The sequence below is a fragment of the Rhinopithecus bieti genome, unplaced genomic scaffold (genome assembly GCF_001698545.2).
Source record: "Rhinopithecus bieti isolate Rb0 unplaced genomic scaffold, ASM169854v2 scaffold_2077, whole genome shotgun sequence".
NCBI lineage: Eukaryota > Metazoa > Chordata > Mammalia > Primates > Cercopithecidae > Rhinopithecus > Rhinopithecus bieti.
Window position 1 is genome coordinate 767,380 of NW_016803882.1, and position 21,964 is coordinate 789,343.

General features: G+C 39.1%; 1 long non-coding RNA gene across 1 annotated transcript in view; it reads right to left on the reverse strand.

Moving 5' to 3' along the window:
• Positions 1-264: 264 nt before the first annotated feature.
• Positions 265-21,964, reverse strand: part of LOC108518579 (uncharacterized) — a 41,930-nt gene continuing 20,230 nt past the window's right edge. Inside the window, exons 3-4 of the long non-coding RNA XR_001882405.1 lie at positions 1,285-1,434; positions 265-346 (exon numbers count right to left, since the gene is read on the reverse strand). This is a non-coding gene — a long non-coding RNA (uncharacterized LOC108518579). The remainder of the gene's footprint in view (positions 347-1,284; positions 1,435-21,964) is intronic.

Here is a 21,964-nt window from a genome sequence, read left to right on the forward strand (position 1 = left end):
CAAACTGTCTAATAAGCATCACACTTCTCTGTTAAGCTAAGACCCTCCAAAGGACTCTAGGAAAAAAAATGTCTTTTAGAGTAAATCATCCCTGGATTCAGTCTGGGTTTTCTTGTAATTTTTTTAATTAATCAAATATTGCATTCATAGTATCACAATATGGATCATATACCAAACAGAAGATTTCTCATCTGATTTCTTGAAAGCATAGCATTCCACTTTCAAGGTTTCTGAGATGGAAGAAGAGTCTCTGCATCTAAAGGTCACTGTCATCCTGTGGCACTTTGCCCACGGAAGCCCTCTGCCAATAGAATATCCTCAGATGTGCTGAATTGAAGTATACATGCTGAAACAGATAAACAAGCAAACAAAACCTGAGAATTGGAAAGAATCGAAAGTCCAATCCTCTATTGAGGCCCAGAGAGAGGCCCCACCTCTCTCTGGGGCCACAAGCCTGAGCCTTTCTATGCTCCATACTTCTGACACTGGTAAGAGTAAAGGACGGCAGGATACATATGCTATACCAATTGGGGGGATTCAGAGTTACATGCCATGCAGCTTGGACCAGTCTGATTTATTAGGTTGGTACGAAAGTGGTTGTGGTTTTTGTCATTGCTTTTAATGACAAAAACCGCAACCACTTTTGCACCAACCATATTATACACTATGTTGATGAAGTCTGGTGTAGTTCTCCTTCAGAGTCTACTATTATGCTCACCAATCCCAGCGCAAAGCTGTTATTACCCTAGGCCACAGGGAAAGTCATATCTCTTAGGTTCACCTCTCCCTTGCAAGTCTATTTAGGGGTGGGGGTGTTTGTTTTTAGAGACAGGGTCTCACTCTGGCATCCAGGTTGGGGTGCACTGGCCCAATTATAGCTCACTGCAGACTCGAACTCCTCGGTCCAAGCGATCCTCCTGCCTCAGCCTCCCAAAGCACTGGGATTATAGGCATGAGCCACCACACTCAGTCTCCAAGTCTGTTTTGTCTTTTTAAGTCACTTGACTTAGTAACTTCCAAAATCCTAACCAAAAGTTTTCTCCTATTCTAAACTTCCCCTTCAATGAGAAAACATGGTTTGAGTCAACCCCTTTGAGCTACCTATGTTCAAAAAGCTCCTTCCCACTTTCTGAACCCACTGTTTCTTTAAAATGACACCATTCAATATGGTAGCACCAGCCACATGTGCTACATAAATTTAAATATTCATTATTTTAAATTAAATGAAATTGAAAATTCAGTTTCTAAGTTGCATTAACCACATGTCAAGTGTTCATGACCCACACATGTTGATGGTGGCTATAGTACTGGACAGCACAGATGGAGAACATTTTCATTGTCACAGAAGTGTCTAGTGGACAATGTGGCTCTAGAAGCTGCAGATTTCCTCCCAGCCAGACTGTGAATTCCTTCATCTTCTCAAACACCGCAACTCTGAAACACAATTGATTATTGATTATTAGGCCCCAGCTAAAATGGGATTGCACTAAATTTTATTTGTAGCAGAGGACTTTGCATCCTAGGCCAGCATTTTTTTCACCTTTTATTTTGAGATAATTGCAAATTGTGATGCAATTGTTAAAAAAAATATACAGAAGGATTTCATCTCCCCTTTCCCCAGTTTCCTCTACTGGTTCCATCTTCTATAAATATAATACAACATCAAAACCAGGAAATCGACATTGCTATTATCCACCTACTTTATTGAGATCTCACCAATTTTATATACACTCATTCAAGTGGGTATATGTCTCTGTGTGTACATGTGTATTATTTAGTTCCATGAAATTTTATTACATGTGCAGGTTCAGGAACCACCATCACAATCAAGATTCACATGAATCTCTCTTGCCACCACTTTGTAGTCACAACCACCACCCTCCCTCTCCTCTCCCTAACCCCTAGAAACCACTAATCTGCTACTATCTCCGTAATTTTGTCATTTTAAGACTGGTATATGAATGGAATCATACCGTATTTAACATCTGAGACTAACTTTTTTCACTCACATAATTCCCCTGAAATACATTCAAGCTGTTAAGTGTTTCAATAGTTTATTACTTTTATTGCTAAGTGTTATTCTATGGTATGGACCTACCACCATTTCTTTAATCATTAGCCCCTTTATGGACATTTGGGTTGTTTCCAGTTTTTTGTTTTGGGGTTTTTTTGTTTTTGTTTTTGTTTTTTTGAGATCACTTTGCTGACCAGTGTAGAGTGACATGACCATAGCTCACTGCAGCCTCAACATCCTGGGCTCAAGCAATCCTCCCACCTCAGCCTCCAGAGTAGCTGGGAACACAGATGTGCACCACCATGCCTGGCTAATTTTTGTATTTTTTGTAGAGATAAGGTATCATTGTGTTGTCCAGGCTGGTCTCAAACTCCTGAGCTCAAGCAATCCTCCTGCCTCAGCCTCCCAAAGTGCTGGGATTACAGGCCTGAGCCATTGCGTTTCCAGTTTTAACTATTACAAGTAAAGCTGCTATGAGCAGTTGTGTACATGTCTGTGTGTTAACACAGTTTTCATTTCTCTGAGATAAATGCCCAAAATGCAATTGCTGGATCATATGGTAAAAGCATATTTAGTTTTTAAAGAAACTGCCATGTGCTTTCCCAGAATGGCTGGCCAGTTTACATGCCAACCTGCAATGTATGAGTGATCCAGTTTCTCCGTCTCTTCATCAGCATTTGGTGTTGTCACTACTTCTTATTTTGCCATTCTAATAGGTGTGTACTGATGTATTTTTGTGGTTTTGATTTGCATTTCCTAATGGCTAACAGTCATCTTTTGCATGTGCTTGTTTACCATCTGTACAGCCTCATCTGTGAAATGTCTGCTCACACCTTTTGCCCATTTTCTAATTGGATTGTGTGTTATTTCACTGCTGACTTTTGAGAGTCTTTATTAATCTAGATGCTAGTACTTTATGAGATATGTGGTTTGCAAATATTTCCTCCTATCCACTAGCTTGTCTCTTTGTCCTCCTCACAGGGTCTTCCACAGAGCAAAGTTTTCAATTCTAATGATGTCCAATTTACCAATTTTTCTTTTTCTGGATCATGTTATTAGTGTCAAGTCTATGAACTCCTCACCAACTCCTGGGGCCTTTTTTTTCCTAAAAGTTGTATAGTTTTGCATTTTATGTCTAAGTCCATGTTCTATTTTGAGTTAATGTTTGTGTAAAGTATGAGGTTTAGGTAAGGTTCTTTTTTTTTTTTTTTTTTTTTTTTTTTTTGCCTATAGATGTCCAATTGCTATAGTCCTGTTTATTAAAAGACTGTCTTCCCTACACTGAATTGCTTTTGCATCTTTGCCAAAACTAGCTGGGCAGAAAAGGTTCTAGAAATCTGTTGCACAACCACATGAATATACTTAACACTAGCAAACTGTGCTTAACTATGTTTACTGATGCCCTTAAACATAGTTAAGATGACACATTTTATGTTGTGTTTTTAATACCATTGAAATTTTTTAATTTAAAAATTACTTGGGCATACTTGCGTGGGTCTCATTCTGGATTCTCTATTCTGTTCCATTGATCTATGCATCTATCTCTTTGTCAATATCACACTGCTTTGATCTAGAGTAGATATTTAATGTATTCAAATCAAGTAAAATGATTTCTCCCACTTTATTCTTCTTCGGAATTGTTTTAGCTATTCTAGATTCTGTGCAGATATTTCTATTTTTACTCTATCCTTCAAAAAAGTTAACAAAAGCATTTCACAGAAGGAAAACTGAGGCATTAATCAGTATTTACTCATCAAAATTTATTCAAATAATCATTGAGCATCTTTTCTATGTCAACACATTACACAAAAAATCTCATTTAATCTTCACAAAAACCTACGCAATATGTGTCACTCTCATTTCTACATACCAGGTTACTGAAGATCAGAAAGGTTAAGTAATTTTCCCAAGGACACAGAGATGACAAGTGGTAGAGCCAAGTTATGGACATGGATATATTTGACGCAAAATGCATGACTTTCCACCGTACTATTCTATACATCTTTCACATTGTCTACCATCTGCTTGATAATCTCCGCTAGTCTTAGTGATGCAAACATGAAACAAAAAAAAACATGGCTCTGATTTTGAGAATGTCTTACATTATTTTCAGCTGTCTCAACCCTAAAAGTAACAGACTAAGGCTTGGTTCCACCTAGGCATAATGTCTTTTTCAATTTTCCTTTATTGAAATTGCCTCTCTAACCCCAGCCTTTCATTTTCTGACAATGACTAGCCACTTAATCCACCCAAATTTCTCAGTCTGAAAGATCATAATCATTCACCCCTCTAAGCCTACTGTTAACTCTCAGGTGGTTATAGTTCTGTGCTATCGGTTAGTAGTGGAAGAAGATAGATACAGCTCGGTTAGTAGAGGTTAGTAGAGGAAGAAGATGGACACAGCTACTCCAGAACAAAGACTTAGGGTCAATGGCTTTACTTGTCAACAGATGGCATCTTTACTACTTGGCATAGGCCACTTGATAGCTGGAATGCACCTATGGCAAGGTCCATTTAGCATCTGCACAGCTGAGGGGCTACTTTGCAGTGACTGTAGCTTTTCGTGAGTTTCCAACTGTCAACACAACAATCCAGCACAATAATGCAATGCTACTTGGAAACACAATACTTGCATCCTATTAATATCTGCTTTTAAGGTATCATTCGGGAGAGACAAGAGTAATATGGAATCATCTATCCCATTACAAACACATGACTTCATTATTATTGCTGTATGGTTCTCAAATGAGCAGAACATTTCTTGGTTTCTTGGAAGGTTGAGAAAGGTCAAATGGGGTTTTCATTGTCTATCAAAAGATAACTGTTGGTTTCTATAATAGGATCTTATATATAAGGTAATCCCTTACAAGAAAAGAAAAGTTCCAGAATAAATTGATCACTACAGGCAGGTCACATTAAAGAGCTCTATCAGGCCTATTTTCAAATATTGTGCAAACCAACAGGCGAACAGAGATGGAAGACGATTGGTCTCTGACCTCAAGTATTGAATGATAGCAGGAAACTATAATAAATTATAAAATAAAGGTTTGCATAAAGCTCCACTGGAACCTGGAGGAAGAACATTTGTACTCAATCAGAAGAGGTCAGGGAAAGCCTTACAGAAAATTTGAAATTAGAGTTAGTTTTGAAAGAATTAAAACAATAGATCAAAGTCAAGAAAAGAACCATCTTGGAAAAAAAATTTTTAATCCTCAATGGAATGTTTTAGTGATCTATTGCACTGAATGTTGACCACAGTTAATAACAATGTATGGTATATTTCAAAATTGCCACAGTTCATTTTTAAAATTCCCACCACAAAAGAAAATGATAAATTGGTGAGGTGATGGCTATATTAATTAGCTTGATTTAATCTTTCTGTAATGCAGATATAGATCAAAACATCCCACTGTGCCCCATAAACATACACAATTATTTGTCACTTAAAAATCAGTTTTAAAAATTCCTCAATGAGAAGTTTGACTGCAGAACTCTTCTTCCACATACATATCTGCCCGTTTATTTATCATAAAACAGGATGGACAAAATTGACACTCAGTCAGGGTGAAGGAAAAGGGAGGGTAAAAAAAATAATACCCAAATACATGTCATAGGCTCTGTGTAATGACTACAAGAGCATTACAACTGGATGTGTGCTTCCTGGCAGCCAAAACAAAGGGAAAAATTAGTACAGTAGTCACAGTTTCCAAGAAATAAAAATTTACCTGCTTCCCAGGAGATTCAGAGCTTGTCTTATACCCAGATCTGAGAAGAGTTTCTTAGGAGGTTCCACAGAGACGTATTATATGCCTGGCCAATTAACACCCTCCATGACATCCCTGCTGCACAGGCAGAGGATGTAATAGGCCTGTTTCTTTTAGTATCCCTCAGTGTTGCTTAGGTAGCTCCCTGATGGTCTCATTGATTGAACAAGGGATGGACAACTCCTCTTTTAAAAATTTTTGGTAGAAACAGGATCTTGCTATGTTGCTCTAGCTGGTCTCAAACTCCTGATCTCAAGCGCTCCTCCTGCCTTGGCCTCTCAAAGCACTGGGGCTACAGGTGTGAGCCACCATGCCCAGCAAACAGCTACTTTTTGAGGCAATATTCCACAATTTTATTTGTTCCTTGTGGACTTTTGATGAGAATTGGGCTAGCCTGGAGTATGTTCTGGGACTACACCTTAAGTCTTATTAGACACAATATCAATTAAATATGCATCTCCTCATGTGATAAAAGCTTAAACTCTGTAGTGCTGTTTCAGGCTTTTGGGTGAAAAAATTATAGAAATGGGTGTTGGCAAGTTGGCCTGCACTGTGGGTAATTGGCTTCTCAGTCCTGAAGGACTATTTGACAAGCCATATGAAATATGTTTTAGAACTGTGAATAGAGGAAGAAACATTCACCAGTTCCCAAAACCCATTGATCAAAGGTCATGCCCCAAGTGTTAACACCCCCAATGCCTTCCAGCTTATGCATGTGTGAGCCCCAGTGGGTTTCCGGGCATCTGGCACCCATGCTGCAATGGCAGAGAAGCCCAGGGTGGGATTTTTAGAGGGCATAGTAAGGGCCAGAAGTATCTGCAGGAAGGAACTAATGATCTGCAGCATCTTGTCATATTCTGAGAACTTATTAAAAGCAAGCAAAATAAACTGTACTTTTTTCTTGATTGTCTATAATCCTTTTAAAACTCAAAAGGAAATAAAAGCCTTTTATTTCATGGCCTCCTGTGTAAAAAACATGGGTCAGATGAAAAACCAAATACTGAAGTTACCATTAGCATCTGAGAAGAGCTGGAGGGTAAATATCCCATTGTGTCTGATTTAAGTATTAAATGAAATTAATGAAGATATCAATACAGGTATGACAAGAAGGCAAGTGACTAAGAGTCTTCTAATCTGAAAGAGACAGTGGGGAAGGGCCGCCCATCCCACTGCCAATCTAAATGCTGCATGGACTTAATATAGTGTTTAGTCTCTATCTTCCAGCTGAACACCAAGTTGAAGATAGCAGACAGTAGTTATTTAAGTGGAGAATTAGTTCTCATACATCCAAACAATATCCAGGAACTTTAGCAGCCTGAGATTATCGGAACATAATAGATCTTTTGCTATTACATCAGAGTTTGCAACAAAGACATAGAATTCCAGCTATAGAGGTAGTTACAAGAATAAGCCAGGAGCTATGAATAGGGCTTACAGAATTTTTTAATAAATGAGTGAAAGCTAGACCTTTCTCCATAGAGCAAAAAAACACTTTTTTTTTTTTTAACAGACAGATTCGTTCTGTTGCCCAGGCTGGATTGCAGTAGCACAATCATTGCTTACTGTAATCTCAAACTTCTGGACTCAAGTGACCCTCCCATCTCAGCATCCCAAGTAGCTGGGACTACAGGTACATGCCACCATACCTGGGTAATGTTTTTAAAATTTTTTTGTAGAGAAGGGGTCTTGCTATGTTGCCCAGACTGGTCTTGAACTCTTGGCCTCAAGTGACCCTCCCACCTCAGCTTCCCAAAGCACTGAGTTTACAGAAATGAGCCACCACTCCTGGCTGAAAGGCATTTTTAAATACAGCATTAAAATACATAACACAAAATTAAGGTAGTAAAAATAAATGGTTTTAATGTATAGAGATATTTATCACAATATTTCTATAAGGGCTATATTCCTTTAAATCTAAATTTTATATTAATCATTTATAATTACTCATTAAGCTTTTATAGGGGAAAAATTAAGTGAGTAGATTTTATGGGAATGTAGCTCTGTTTCACATTAGGGAATTGTCTTAGACAACATTTCACCAAGTTATTGAAAGGACTTCTGTGAGCAGAGCATTTCGTGGTAAGACATGCTTGAGAAACTCTGGGTTATACAAAGTAAACCAGTCTCTCTTCTGCAGGAATTTCACTTTGCTGGACGTGGAGATTGCCGATGGGGTCTAAGAGTGCCCTGCTTCTGCCAAGCTTGTTTAAATAGCACTATTCCAAGGACATTCCATGGAACATAAGTGTACTAAATGCCAATGTGAGAAGCTGATCAAAGCCCCAATTTTTGAACTGTGTCTGCCCGTGAAGTCCTGAAGTTCCATGGCTGTGCCTCAAGGCTACTCAAGAAAGGGAGGAAGGAGATGAAAATGGGGAGTCCCTGAGCCAACAGAGCTCTGAGCCTTTCATTCCTGTGGTTAGCCAGATTCCTTTTACATCTATATTTATCTATTCATTTCACATCTTTATATTTATATATTCATTTTATATCTATATTTATATGCTGGGTTTCCAGGTAAGATTTTGGTTATCTAAAAACTCAGCTCTTTTAAAAAAAAAAAAAAAAAGTGCAAACACCTCATCTAGAATCAGTGCATCCACGTAGACGTAAGTCTAAGGCAGCAGTTCTATGAAGACAGTTGTGGATCCAGGTTCACCCCTAATATTGGCATTGCCTTGGCCAAGAGTACAAATGGAGGCCCATGTAGATTATACATCCAATGTATGAGTTATATATCAAGCTAGCATCACTAGTTAAAACATTGCTACTTCTACCTTGACAAATATACCCGAATTCAGAATCCGTAGACTTCCAGAAATCTACTCCTGAAAAATGGTCTCTTCCCACCTCCAGTTCCTACCACAAGTAGTCCAGTGTACAACCAAGAACGTAAGTTAAAGCTTCACCCATGGTCCTTGAAACAGTCAATGATTTGGCCATCACTTGGCTCAAGTGGGCACACACAGTCAGCATACTTCACTCTAGAGAGGAAAGACCTCAGAAAGAGGGCCACAGGCCTTGGAATTTTAATTGTGACCATTTGAGCAGAGAATTCTGAGGTCTCAAGTATCAGGAACGTGTTCCAGAAGGAAGATATATGGGGTCCAGATGGTTTTGTGCTCTTATCCCAAGGACTTCTCTCTTAATGGAGATGGAAAGGAACAAAGAAGGATGAGAGTGGAGCTCTCTAAAGCGTGGGGCTCAAAGCAAGTGGTCTTCTTGCCAGGATTTAGGGCAGTACTAGTGGGAATACCAATTGCAAGACATCAGGCAGAAAAAGAAAGATGAAGTTGTCCTATGGGGCCAGCTTGCAAAAACCCAAGCATGACAGTGATTGCAAACACTGTGGGGCCAGTCTCAGTGCACCTGAGCTTTCTTTTTTCTGATGAGAAAACCCAAAGAGTTTTATTTAGCTTTCTGAGCTAATCTTACAAGAAAATAAAATTCCAGCCTCAACTGTTGAAATTTTTATTTAGGAGAAAACTAAATAGAGAAATTCAAGATTAAATTCATAAACAGGTATATTAGTAACAAACCACTTTGTAGGAGTTAGTGAGAGATGATGAGTCATAAAAACAAATTTCAAGCAAACATTTGTCCATTAAACAAGCATCATTAGCATCTATATTATAGGTACTAGTAATATGTCAGTGAATAATTCAAAGTTCTTGCCCTTGAGGAATTTAATTCTTTTAGGATCAGCACATACACATGCGCTCACACACCACACACACTTCACACACACACTTGAATAGTGATAAATTCTATGATAAAATGTAAACAGAGGTGGGAGTGGTGAGTGAAGAACTCTGAATCTGTGATACTTAAGCAGAGACATGAATGAAATGAGCTTTGTACACCTCTAGGGGAAGAGCATTCCAGGCAGAAGTCACAGTAAGTGCAAAGGCCCTGGGGTGGGAATAAGCTTAGAATGATCAAAGAATAATGGAGGAAAGTATAGCTAGGTCAGGGTGGGTAAAGGGGAGATAGGTAGAAAATACAAGAGTAGAAAGGTTGGCATTGGCCAGATTGTGCAATGTACCATATGAGTCTAGAATTCAAGACAGAGGTCTGGACTCCAGCTGAATATTCAGGAGTTACTAGCAAGAGGTGACAGTTAAAGTTCAAAGAAAAAAAAAATTCACCCAAGAGTAAACAGAATAAAACTAATCAAATTTGAGAGGAGCCCTGGAAAGCATTGATAGTGAAATGTGGCAAGAGGAATCAACAATGAAGCCTGGAAATAAGTAATCCTTTCTGGAGGAATGAAGTGGCCAAGGGGGTTAAATATTAAAGAGAAGTTAGGTCAAGTTTAAACCACCAGAGGTCCATTGGCTTTGACAAACAGGAAGTCATTGGGGGCCTTTGCCAAGGCAACTGCTATGCACTAGTGAGAGTAGAAGTCAAAATTCATTGGCTTGAGAAATGTGTTAGAAATGAGTGAGGAGATTCTGCAAAATTGGATTGGTTTTTTAAAAATCTTGGCTGTGTAGGTGGGAGAATGGATAGGGCAGCAGTTTCAGGATGAATTGGGGAAAATACTGGAGTTGAGTTGGAAAAACTTGATGTGTGCTTGTTGGCCACATCAGTAAGCATACATCAGTTTTCTCCATCTTAACTCCAGAAAGGAACTGAGAAAGAAAGAGAGGTTAAAGGTGCATGGGAGAGGATGTTTCTGAAGCAGGCAGATGTTTCTGAAGCAGGCTTCTCCATTCCACACATTGCCTTCTTGTGGGAAGACTTCAATTAACGTTGCTTTTTCTATCTTATTTGATTGGCAAATTTAGGAAGAAAATGGCAACCTTGGCTCAAGTCTTCCCTTTGCCCTACCAGAAGTGAACCTGCCCATAGAAGGCACAAATTTGCCTCTGCTCCTCCATGATGTAATTTTTACCTGTAAAGACTCCCATACAACACTGCTGAGAACTGACCAGTTCTGGGGTTCAGAGCTCAGGTCCATTTGACAGAGACACAAAGCCACATCTTCCAACTCAGCTCTATCCATAATATTGCTGTGGCTTCTGTCTTTATTCTTTGATTTACTTCCTGAATTTTGCAGCACTCAGGTAGAAAAGACAAAAGGCTGCTTACTGGTCCTCAATGGACTCAACATTGTAGATAATTGATTAATCAAGATATGAAGGAAAGGCAAGGAAATTTTAACAAAGAAGGAGCAAACAGAAGAAATGACTTCCCAGCTTCTCAGACCAAAAAGTAGGAGAGAAGGATGTGCATGGGAGACAGGAGTTGAAAGCGTTCACAGTTGATATTGTCTACTTTCTCTATGCAGCTGGAAACAAAGCTATTTGCTGAGAGTGAGAATGTTAAAGATTTGAAGCCTTGAAGAGGTTGAAACACTACTTGAGAGAATGAGAAAGAGGGGATCAAGGATAAGTAAATATGAGGAAAGTCCCCTCATTCCAATATGTTCACAACTAAATTGCACTTGCCCCAAAACAAAGCCAAGGGAAAAAATGTAGAAAATGGTTACATAATCAGCTTACAATTCCATCTACAACTATCAATCAGTATTCTTCCCAGGGTAGACTCTTGGGGAAAGAGCAAGGGCCTAGAAACCTGGATTTACATCCTGGAAATGCCAGTAATGAATGCATTGGGTGAGCTGATGAAGATAATTACATGTGGTTGGAAGCTGCTGATGGGGCCCTCATGACCCCTCCCTCCTGGTATCCACTCTTTTGTGTAACTCCCTTCTCTTGTATATGAACTGAACCTAATGACTCACTTCCAAAGAATAGAGTACAGCAAGAGTAATGGGATGTCACTTCTGGTATTAGGTTACAAAAAACTGACTTCTGTTTTATCCATGCTCTCACTCTCTCCATGTTTGCTCTGATGAGGCAAGTTGAAAAGGTTCACATGGTGGGGAACTGAGGGTGACCTCCACCTGACTGCCAGCAAGAAACTGAAGCCCTCAATTCAACACCCATCCAGGAACTGGCCTGGGTCCATAACTACATAAGTGAGACTGAAAGAAGATCCATCCCAGTTGAGCTTTCAGATGAGAATGTAGCCCTGGTCAGCACTTCTGTTGCCTCCTTATGAGAGATCCCAAAGTTGTGCCTGAATTCTGACCCACAGAAACTGAGCAAATAGATGTGTATTATTTGAAGCTGCTAAGTTTTGGGGTAATTTGTAATGCATAATAAATAATTCATGTTGTGAATTTGTCTGACCATGCTGGTAGGAGCTGACTGGTGTTTCTGTGGCAGCTGAGAGATGGGTTCTTTAATGGGCTGTTGTATTAGTTCATTCTCACACTGCTATAAATAACTGCCCAAGACCATGTAATTTATAAAGAAAAGAGGTTTAATTGACTCACAGTTCTGCATGGCTGGGGAGGCCTCAAGAAACTTATATAATCATGACAGGAGGGGAAGCAGGTGCATCTAACATGGTGACAGGTGAGAGGGAGTACATGAAGAAGGAACTGTCAAACACTTATATAACCATTATACCTCAGGAGAACTCACTATCATGAAAACAGCATGAGGGAGACCACCTCCATGATCCAATCACCTCCCACAAGGTCCCTCCCTCAACATCTGGGGATTACAATTTGAGATAAGATTTGGGTAAGGACACAGAGCCAAACTGTATCAGATGCCTTTCTGTCCCTGTCCCTATTCTGTCCAAAGAGAAGATGAAGGAAGAGGAATAGAGATAATTATAATTTACATTTATCAAGTGCCTACTGTGTCCCAGCACATTAATAAGTACATAATTTAAATTATCTCATTTATTCTTCTCCAAAACTGTAAGATAAGAACTTTTATTCTCCTTTTACAGAAGAAGTTACAGTTTCATACGGTTGCTATGAGGATTAAATAACAAAATATATATATAAAGCACCTGACATAGTACTTGGCAAATAATAGGTGCTAAATAAATCTTCCTCAGTTTCCCTTCCTTCTCCTTACAGAGAAACAGCCTGGTTGAAAAACAGAGAAATTAGAGGCTTGCATATGACCTCTATGATTATTGCAGTACTAGAAGAGAGGACTGCAAGAATAAATGATGAGTCAACATTCAAAATTAATCCTAACACTCAAGAGTTCGCAGCCAAAATTACTAAAATGAAATGAAACAGGGTTAATGTGAAGACTTACATTTAGGTTTGAAAAATTAATCAAGTAAGCTTAGGAGAAACTTGACTAGATACTAACTTATATAAAACAGAGCTAGGGTCAACAATCAGCTTAAAATGAGCCAAAAGTGATACATGGTTCCTAGAAAAAAAATTATCTTTTTCTTGGTCTTCATTGATTCAAAGATAGTATACTAATAGTGATGCAAGAAGAGAATATCCCCATGCGTGCTGCATTGGTCAAAGCACAGCCGGAAAGTCAAAACTAGATGTGGGCTCCAAGTTTTATGAGGAAACTGACAAACTAGACTTTGTCCAGAGTCACCAGGTTGCTGAAGCATCTGGACTATGTCACCAAGGCATGATTGAAGGAACAGCGACATCCCCAACAAAACACTGATCCAGCCCATTTGGACCTTTCACTCTACCACCAATGTCTGTTCCACTAACTGAACTCAGTATGCCCTGCAGCCTGCCACACCCAAGGAGGCAGTTCAGTGGGCTCTGAGAGTCAAAGGACCGTGGTGCTAGCATCTGCTCCCACTAACCAGGATGCAACCCTGAACATACTTGTGAACCTCTCTGGGCCTCAGTTTTTTGATATATAAAATGTTGAGGTTGGACTTAGATCTCTGTGGAGTCTTTGGGCTGAAAACGGAAACAATTCTGTGTTCAGAAATGGCCCAGTCTCACTCTCACAGATCAGATTATTGAGAGCACTGGTCACACTCTTGACCTCCTGGTCCTCATTACAACACAGCCTGAAACTTCTACATTGCCTAGATCAGTGGGATTTCCATGTAGCATCATTTTTGTCACATTATTAGTAAAGAATGGGTCTTAAGGCCAAGTGTGGTGGTTCACACCTGTAATCCCAGTGCTTTGGAAGGCCAAGGTGGGCAGATCACTTCAGCCCAAGAGTTCAAGATCAGCCTGGGCATCATGGGGAAACTCCACCTCTATTAAAAAAAAAAAAAAAATTAGCCAAACATGGTGGCTCGTGCCTGTCATCCCAGGTACTCAGGAGGCTAAGGCGAGAGAATCAGTTGAGCCCAGAAGACAAAGATTGCAATGAGCAGAGATCACACCACTGCAATCCAACCTGGGTGACAGAGCCAGAGCCAAACCCTGTCTCAAAGAAAAAAAAAAAAAATGGGTCTTGGAATGAGAGTTTGGGAATGCTTCCTGTTCCATTCTGCTCTTAGAGATTCACAATGCATATTAGCACCTTAGCATGTGAAGGACCCTGAAATGTCCAACAACCCAGAAACCAGTATAACTCTGTTCAGATAAACATTTTTTAAACTTATCATAATCCCTTGTGCTAAATATCAGTCAACAGTCACACTTTGTGAAGCAATAACTTGGATTAATGATAATCAGTTACTTTATACCCTACAGTCTTGCTTTCTTCTCTATGAGCCCCAACACACCATCAGCAAAGATTCGTAGCCATCAGACAGCCATAGGCTTGGTTTATGCTTGCTTGTAAAGAAAGTGAGCCTTTCAGAATCATCCCATCACCACCGACAATCCTGGAGAGCCAGGGGCATCTACCCACTTAGAACTGCAACCATGTGCACACATTACTAGAGTCAGGTTTCAGGATTCAGCACTACCTGACATATACATTATTCTCAGGATCTAGGTCTCTAAAAATCAGTCCTTTAAGAAACTGTATCAAGAGAGAAGAAACAGGGGATTATTTTTAAAATCTCTTTCCAAAAGTATTCCTTACATTTCTAAATATTTTTATACCAGTCAAAAGCCTCAGTTATCAACGTGTGTGGCAGTATTGAAAGCCAGAAACAAGAATGATAGATACAACTAAAATAAGGTATGAAAAAAGGATTTTTTAAATCAGAAAAATTCATATTAGCACTGCTCTGTTGTTCATTTTAGCATGAAATTAATTATAAGGGTGAACTCCAGGATATCCTACAGCAATAATCTACACTGTCCTCATAACCTTTAAAATGACTTAATGAAGGCAAAGTTAAGTCTTGAGAGGTTTCATTACCATTAAAGGAGTGGCCCATTTACTGTTCTCTTTCATAATGTTAATGTGATTTTCCTAGCGCATAAAATTTAATTACTGGGAGACATAATATATTATCCAAGGACCCACCTTGCATGGAAAATTGATAGTACATCCATGTCTTTATTCCTGTTGCCCACTCTGCATCCATTCAAATCAAGTTTATCTTTAAGTCCAACTCTTTTTTTTTTTTTTTTTTTTTTTTTTTTGGAGACAGGGTCTTATCCTGTTGCCCATGCTAGAGTGCAGAGGCTCAATCACAGCTCACTGCAGCCTTGACCTCCTGGGCTCAAGCAATCCGCCCACCTCAGACTCCCAAGTAACTGAGACTACAGGCACACACCACCACGCCCTAATTTTGTATTTTTTATAGAGACAGGATTTCGCCATGTTGCCCCAGGCTGCTCTTGAACTCCTGGGCTCAAGCAATTCTCCTCCCTCAGCCTCCCAAGGTGCTGAGATTACAGGTGCAAGTCATCATGACCGGCTTTAAGTCCAACTCTAACTCTCCTTGCTTGAAATATTCTTCCTCGGTCTTTCAAAATTGGAATTACATATGCTACAGACTGTGACTAGACCAGTATAAATGAGGGGCCATAGGAGGACAGTCTCAATGAAGAAGTGTATGTTACAGGCTGCAGGGAAAGTTTGGATAGGTGGGTAAAATGAAGGAAAAATCAAAGGAGGCCTAAAAAACAACCAAGTAATTGAGCTTGGTGTAAATAAAACAGTATTTACCTTTTACCAAATACTAGTCATTTATTTAGCCATTATTAGAGTTGGCCTTCCAGATCCCTGGTTTTCCCTATCTGTGCGTTCAGCATCTGTGGATTCAACAAACCATGGATCAAAAATATTTGGAAAAAAAATTGCATCTGTACTAACATGGACAGACTTTTTTTCTTGTCATTATTGCCTAAATAATACTGTATAACAACTACTCACATAGCATTCACACAGTATTAGGTATTACAAGTAATCTAGAGATGATTTAAAGTACACAGGAGAATGTGCATAGGTTAAATTAAAATACTAGACCATTTTATATCAGACACTTGAACATCCACGGATTTTGGTATCCTTGGGAGGTCCAATCCCCCACAGGTACCAGGGGGATGACTGTACTTAAATACAAGGCACAAGATTCAAATCTTTATTCTATCTCTTCCCAGACATATTAGTGGGCAAGTTACATAATCAATATATTAGTTAGGAATAGGTTCAATGACAGATTTCAGGGGAAAAATAAAAATAAATAGCAGTACCTTAAATGGGATAGAAGATTATTTATCTCTAGTATAAAAGTTCAGAGATATGCAGTCTAAGACTGGTATGAAGATCTAGCTGACCAAAGTCCTCAGGGACTTAACTCCTTCCATTATCAATCTTCTTGTCCTGGAATGTGGCCTCATCATCACAGCCCTAAGCAGTATCCAATTCTAGGCAGCAGGATGAAAGAAGGAATAAAAGGCATATATAAACTGTCTCTTAGAGAAATTTTCATAAGCAACTGCCTACTACACTCTAAATCCCACTGGCCAGACTAAGTGATATGGCCACACTTAACTGCAAGGGATAATGGAAAATATCATCTTTAAGCTGGACAGTTATATAACCAGCTAAAAATACCTGTTGGTATTGATGAATGGAAAAAAATATTAAGGGACAACTAACGGTTTCAACTACAGTTTACCTAAAAATAGAAATAGTATCCACTTGGCCGGGTGCGGTGGCTCAAGCCTGTAATCCCAGCACTTTGGGAGGCCGAGACGGGCGGATCACGAGGTCAGGAGATCGAGACCATCCTGGCCAACTCGGTGAAACCCCGTCTCTACTAAATATACAAAAAATTAGCCGGGCGATGTGGCGGGCGTCTGTAGTCCCAGCTACTCGGGAGGCTGAGGCAGGAGAATGGCGTAAACCCGGGAGGCGGAGCTTGCAGTGAGCCGAGATCGCGCCACTGCACTCCAGCCTGGGCGACAGAGCAAGACTCCGTCTCAATAAAACAAAAAAAAAAAAAAATGAAAAGAAAGAAAGAAATAGTATCCACTGCATGGAATTTACTTGGGAAGGGGTCAGAATTAAATGGGAACACACAGGCAAAGCACCTTGCATAATGCTGCATGAATGAGAATCTCATTCCTTCTTCTCCTCTGTATGCACAAAAATAAGCTTATTCACATGTATCTCTTGTCTATCTTGCATCTTCAGACCTAGATACAATTCATTAACCTTTCCAAGCAGAAAAATTAATATGCCATAATTTCTTCCTATTTTGACTTGCAGATATCAGCAACCAAACACGAAATACTGCTCACTATCTTTCTCAGCTTTGCATAACTGTTAACATTATACATTTCAAAGCTGCCCCAACGGCATAATAGCAGTGAAATTCTGGGCTTACATGCTTTCTGGAATGTGAGCTCCACAAGACCATGGCCTTGCCTGATTCGTTCACAAGAAAGTTATAGAAGAATACCTGGCACATAATTGGGTACATTCAATATTGGTTGAAGGAAATGATACTGGAATTATCAAATATATGGGAGAAAATAAGAATGTTCAATATTAAGAAGCCAGCAAGATACATCACTATTACAAAGCACATTGGATCCTTAAATGGCAATATTGTGGATCGGATGTTTAGAGAAAACTCTCCCAGTACAGTACACTGATAAAGGCTGGATACGTTCCAAAATAAAAACTTTTTAAACACATGAATGAGCTCTCAAGAAAGTAAAGGTATTCTCTGAAGGCCAGAAAAGATAAGAAAGCTCAAATCGAAAGAAATAAGTGGTGTTTAAGCTGGAAATTGCTTTGGGGGGTCTAACAAGATAAAGCCTGTGGCCTTAAGTGGATATGAGATTAAATTGAAGATATTCACTTTTTAAAGCAGAGATCCCAAGAGGGTAAACATCCTTTTCTAAGTGGATGACCTAAGGGGAAAACATATCCCACAGAGGGAGTTAGTAGGATACATTATTATCTCATCTTGGCTCTTGATGAAGCTAAAAAAGAGAAAGAAAGAAAAAATCCTACCCTAAGAATTCCTAACCACAAATGTACACTTAAAGGATTTAGAATAAGAACTCAAATCACCTATATAACGAAAAAGAAACCTCAAGCCAAAAATGGAATTTAAAGTGTCCCAGGTAGATAAATGCCCCAGGCACCTAGAAAACCAAATGAGCATCCTACTTGAAAAAAACAAATTTTTAAACCAGGCCTCAAATAAATCTCACAGACAAAGCTCACAATCAAAAATCACTAAAACAACAGGAAAGAAACTGCCATGAGGAAGAGGAGGGAGAAACAACAAACCACAGAATCAGAATGGCAAAGACAGCAGATGTTGGAATTATCAAAGATAGACTATAAAATAAGAATGCATAATACTGTTTTTAAAAATATAAATTAAAAGATTGATATAGAAATAGGGACTATGGAAGGTGACCAAGCAGATATACTAAGAAACCAAATAGAAATTCTAAAACTGAAAATAAAATAACTGAAATTAGAAACTTCATGAAAAGTTAAACAGTAGATTAGATGACATGATTGTATATTTAGAAAACCCCATCATCTCAGCCCAAAATCTCCTTAAGCTGATAAGCAACTTCAGCAAAGTCTCAGGATACAAAATTAATGTGCAAAAATCACAAGCATTCTTATACACCAGTAACAGACAAACAGAGAGCCAAATCATGAATGAACTTCCATTCACAATTGCTTCAAAGAGAATAAAATACCTAGGAATCCAACTTACAAAGGATGTAAAGGACCTCTTCAAGGAGAACTACAAACCACTGCTCAGTGAAATAAAAGAGGACACAAACAAATGAAAGAACATATTATGCTCATGGATAGGAAGAATTAATATCGTGAAAATGGCCATACTGCCCAAGGTTATTTATAGATTCAATGCCATCCCCATCAAGCTACCAATGAGTTTCTTCACAGAATTGGAAAAAAACTGCTTTAAAGTTCATATGGAACCAAAAAAGACCCCACATTGCCAAGACAATCGTAAGTCAAAAGAACAAAGCTGGAGGCATCACACTATCTGATTCAAACTATACTACAAGGCTACAGTAACCAAAAACAGCATGGTTACTGGTACCAAACAGAGATATAGACCGAATGGAACAGAACAGAGGTCCTCAGAAATAATACCACACATATACAGCCATCTGAAATCTTCTGACAACACCTGAGAAAACAAACAAGAAATGGGGAAAGGAATTCCCTATTTAATAAAAGACGCTGGGAAAATTGCTAGCCATAAGCTAAAAGCTTAAACTGGAGTCCTTTCCTTACCTCCTTATATGAAAATAATTCAAGATGGATTGAGACTAAATGTTTAGACCTAATACCATAAAAATCCTATGAAGAAAACCTCAGGTAAACCATTCAAGGACGTAGGCATGGGCCAAGGACTTCATGTCTAAAACACCAAAAGCAACGCAACAAAAGCCAAACTGACCAAATGGGGGTCTAATTAAACTAAAGAGCTTCTGACAGCAAAAGAAACTACCATCAGAGGTGAACAGGTAACCTACAGACATGGGAGAAAATTTTTGCAATCACTCATCGACAAAGGCTAATATCCCAGAACCTACAAAGACACTCAAACAAATTTCAAGAAAAAAACAACAACCCCATCAAAAAGTGGGTACAAGGATATGAACAGACATTGTCCTAAAAGAAGAGCCAATGCATACAACCTACAGAACCCACATGGAAAAGAATGCTCGACATCACTGGTCATCCAGAGAAATGCAAATCAAAAACCAACCAATGCAGATACCAGGTCTTCATACCAGTTAGAATGGCAATCATTAAACACCAGGAAACAACAGGTGCTGGAGAGGATGTGGAGAAATAGAACAGCCTTTACACTGTTGGTGGGATTGTAAACCTAATTTCAACCATAATGGAAAAACAGTATGGCGATTCTCAAAGGATCTAGGAACTAGAAATTACCATAATGAAGACCAGCCATCCACAATTACGGGGTATATACCTCAAAGGATTATAAATCACATGCTGGCTATAAAGACGGACACAGCACACATATGTTTCATTGGGCCACTGTTTTAACAGTAAGCAAAGAACTGTCGGAATCAACCCAAAATGTTCCATCAGTGACAGACTGGATTAAGAACACGTGGCACATAACACCATGGAAGACATGCAGCCAATAAAAAAAGGGATGAGTTTGTGTCCCTTTGATAGGGACATGGATGCAAGCTGAAACCCATCCATATCTCAGGCCAACTTATCGCAAGAACAGAAAACCAACCACCGCATGTTCTCACTCAATGAGGTGGAACTGCAACAATGCATCACTTGGACCTCGGGAAAGGGGAACATCCACACACGGGGCCTATTATGGGGATGGGGGGAGCGGTGGAAGGGGATTGCATTGGGAGTTATACCTGATGTAAATGAACGAGTTTGAATCGGTGCTGATTATGATTGCGGTGCAGCACAACGCCCAGACATGGCACAAGTTTATATGACATATGTAACAAACCTGCACGTTATGCACGTGTACCCTAGAACTTAAAGTATAATAATAAAAAAAAAGAAATGATATAAAAGTTTAAATAAAAATTGCATGTTATTGTGGGGAAAAAAAGAACAGTAGATTAGACCCAGCTAAAGAGAGAATTAGTGGACTAGAAAAACAGATATACAGCTATCTCAGAGTTTCTCTTAAAGCCAGCCCTGAAAGACAAGGATTTGAGTGTAAGTGGTTAATTTTGGAGGGGAAAGAAACACCAGTGAAGTGAGTAAATGGCACAGAGAAGGCAAAGTAGCCAATTAAGGTGATACTGAGCTTTTTACCACTGTGGGAAACCGGAGCTTCATCACGCTGGAGGCACTCTAGAAGCCCATCTAGAACACATACCTCAAGGTTGTCCCACCTGAGTTGCTGTACTCATTCACCCATCAGTCACTGGTTGAGGGCTGTTTCCACTAAGCCTTTAATTGCCAGGCACTTCTGACCTTCACAGGAGTGGCAAAGTGGGCTCTGAAAACCAGAGCAAAGAAATTCAGATGTTGGCAGTTAAAAGCTAGGCAGATATACTGATGTGGTAAAGACAGAGGGATACATACAGACGGACCACTGACTCCATCCACTATAGTGATTTTGAAGAAATTACCCAGAATGCAGCACAGGGAGACAAAGAATTGGAAAATGTAAAAGAAAGATTAAGATTCATAGACGATAGAGAATGTGCATATTGTGTGATCTTGCAATTCCACCCCAGGTATTTTACCTAGAGAAACTCTAACACATGAACACTAGGAAGTATATATAAGACTTTGCACAGCAGCACAGTTCATAAAAGCAAGAAATTTTAAAAATATGTCTATCAAGTGTAGGATGGATACACTGGGGTATATTTTTACAATAGAATTCTACAAAGCAGTAAAAATGAAGAATTGTTCACACATATCATAGGAATAAATCCCTCATAGACAATACTGAACCAAAAAAGCAAGTCGCAGAAGAATACGTACAGTTTAATTTCATTTATATAAAGCTTAAAAATAGGCAAAATAAATAATATATTGTTTAGGACTTAATTAAAATAACAAATTATTATATAGTACTTACTCTATGCCAGACACTAGTCTGAACATTGTACATATTTAATTAGTTGCACTCATTTAATCCTTATAACAACTCTGTGAGGTAAGTACTCTTCTTATTCCCAGTTTACAGATGACTGCATTGAAACACAGAGAGGTTAAGTGACTTTCCCACAGTCACACAATTAACATAATGTGTGCAGTAAAAATAGAAAGAAATGCAACAGAAATATTAGCCCAAAGTCATGTTTATGTTTATCTTTGAAGAGGGGGATAAAACTAGAGGTGCATCAAGAGTTCTGGAAACATCCTCCTCCTTTATGTGTATCATGGTGTATTAGTCTGCTTCACACTGCCATAAGGTAATACCTGAGGGCTGCTATGGTGGCTCACACCTATAATCCCAGCACTTTGGGAGGCCAAAGCAGGCAGAT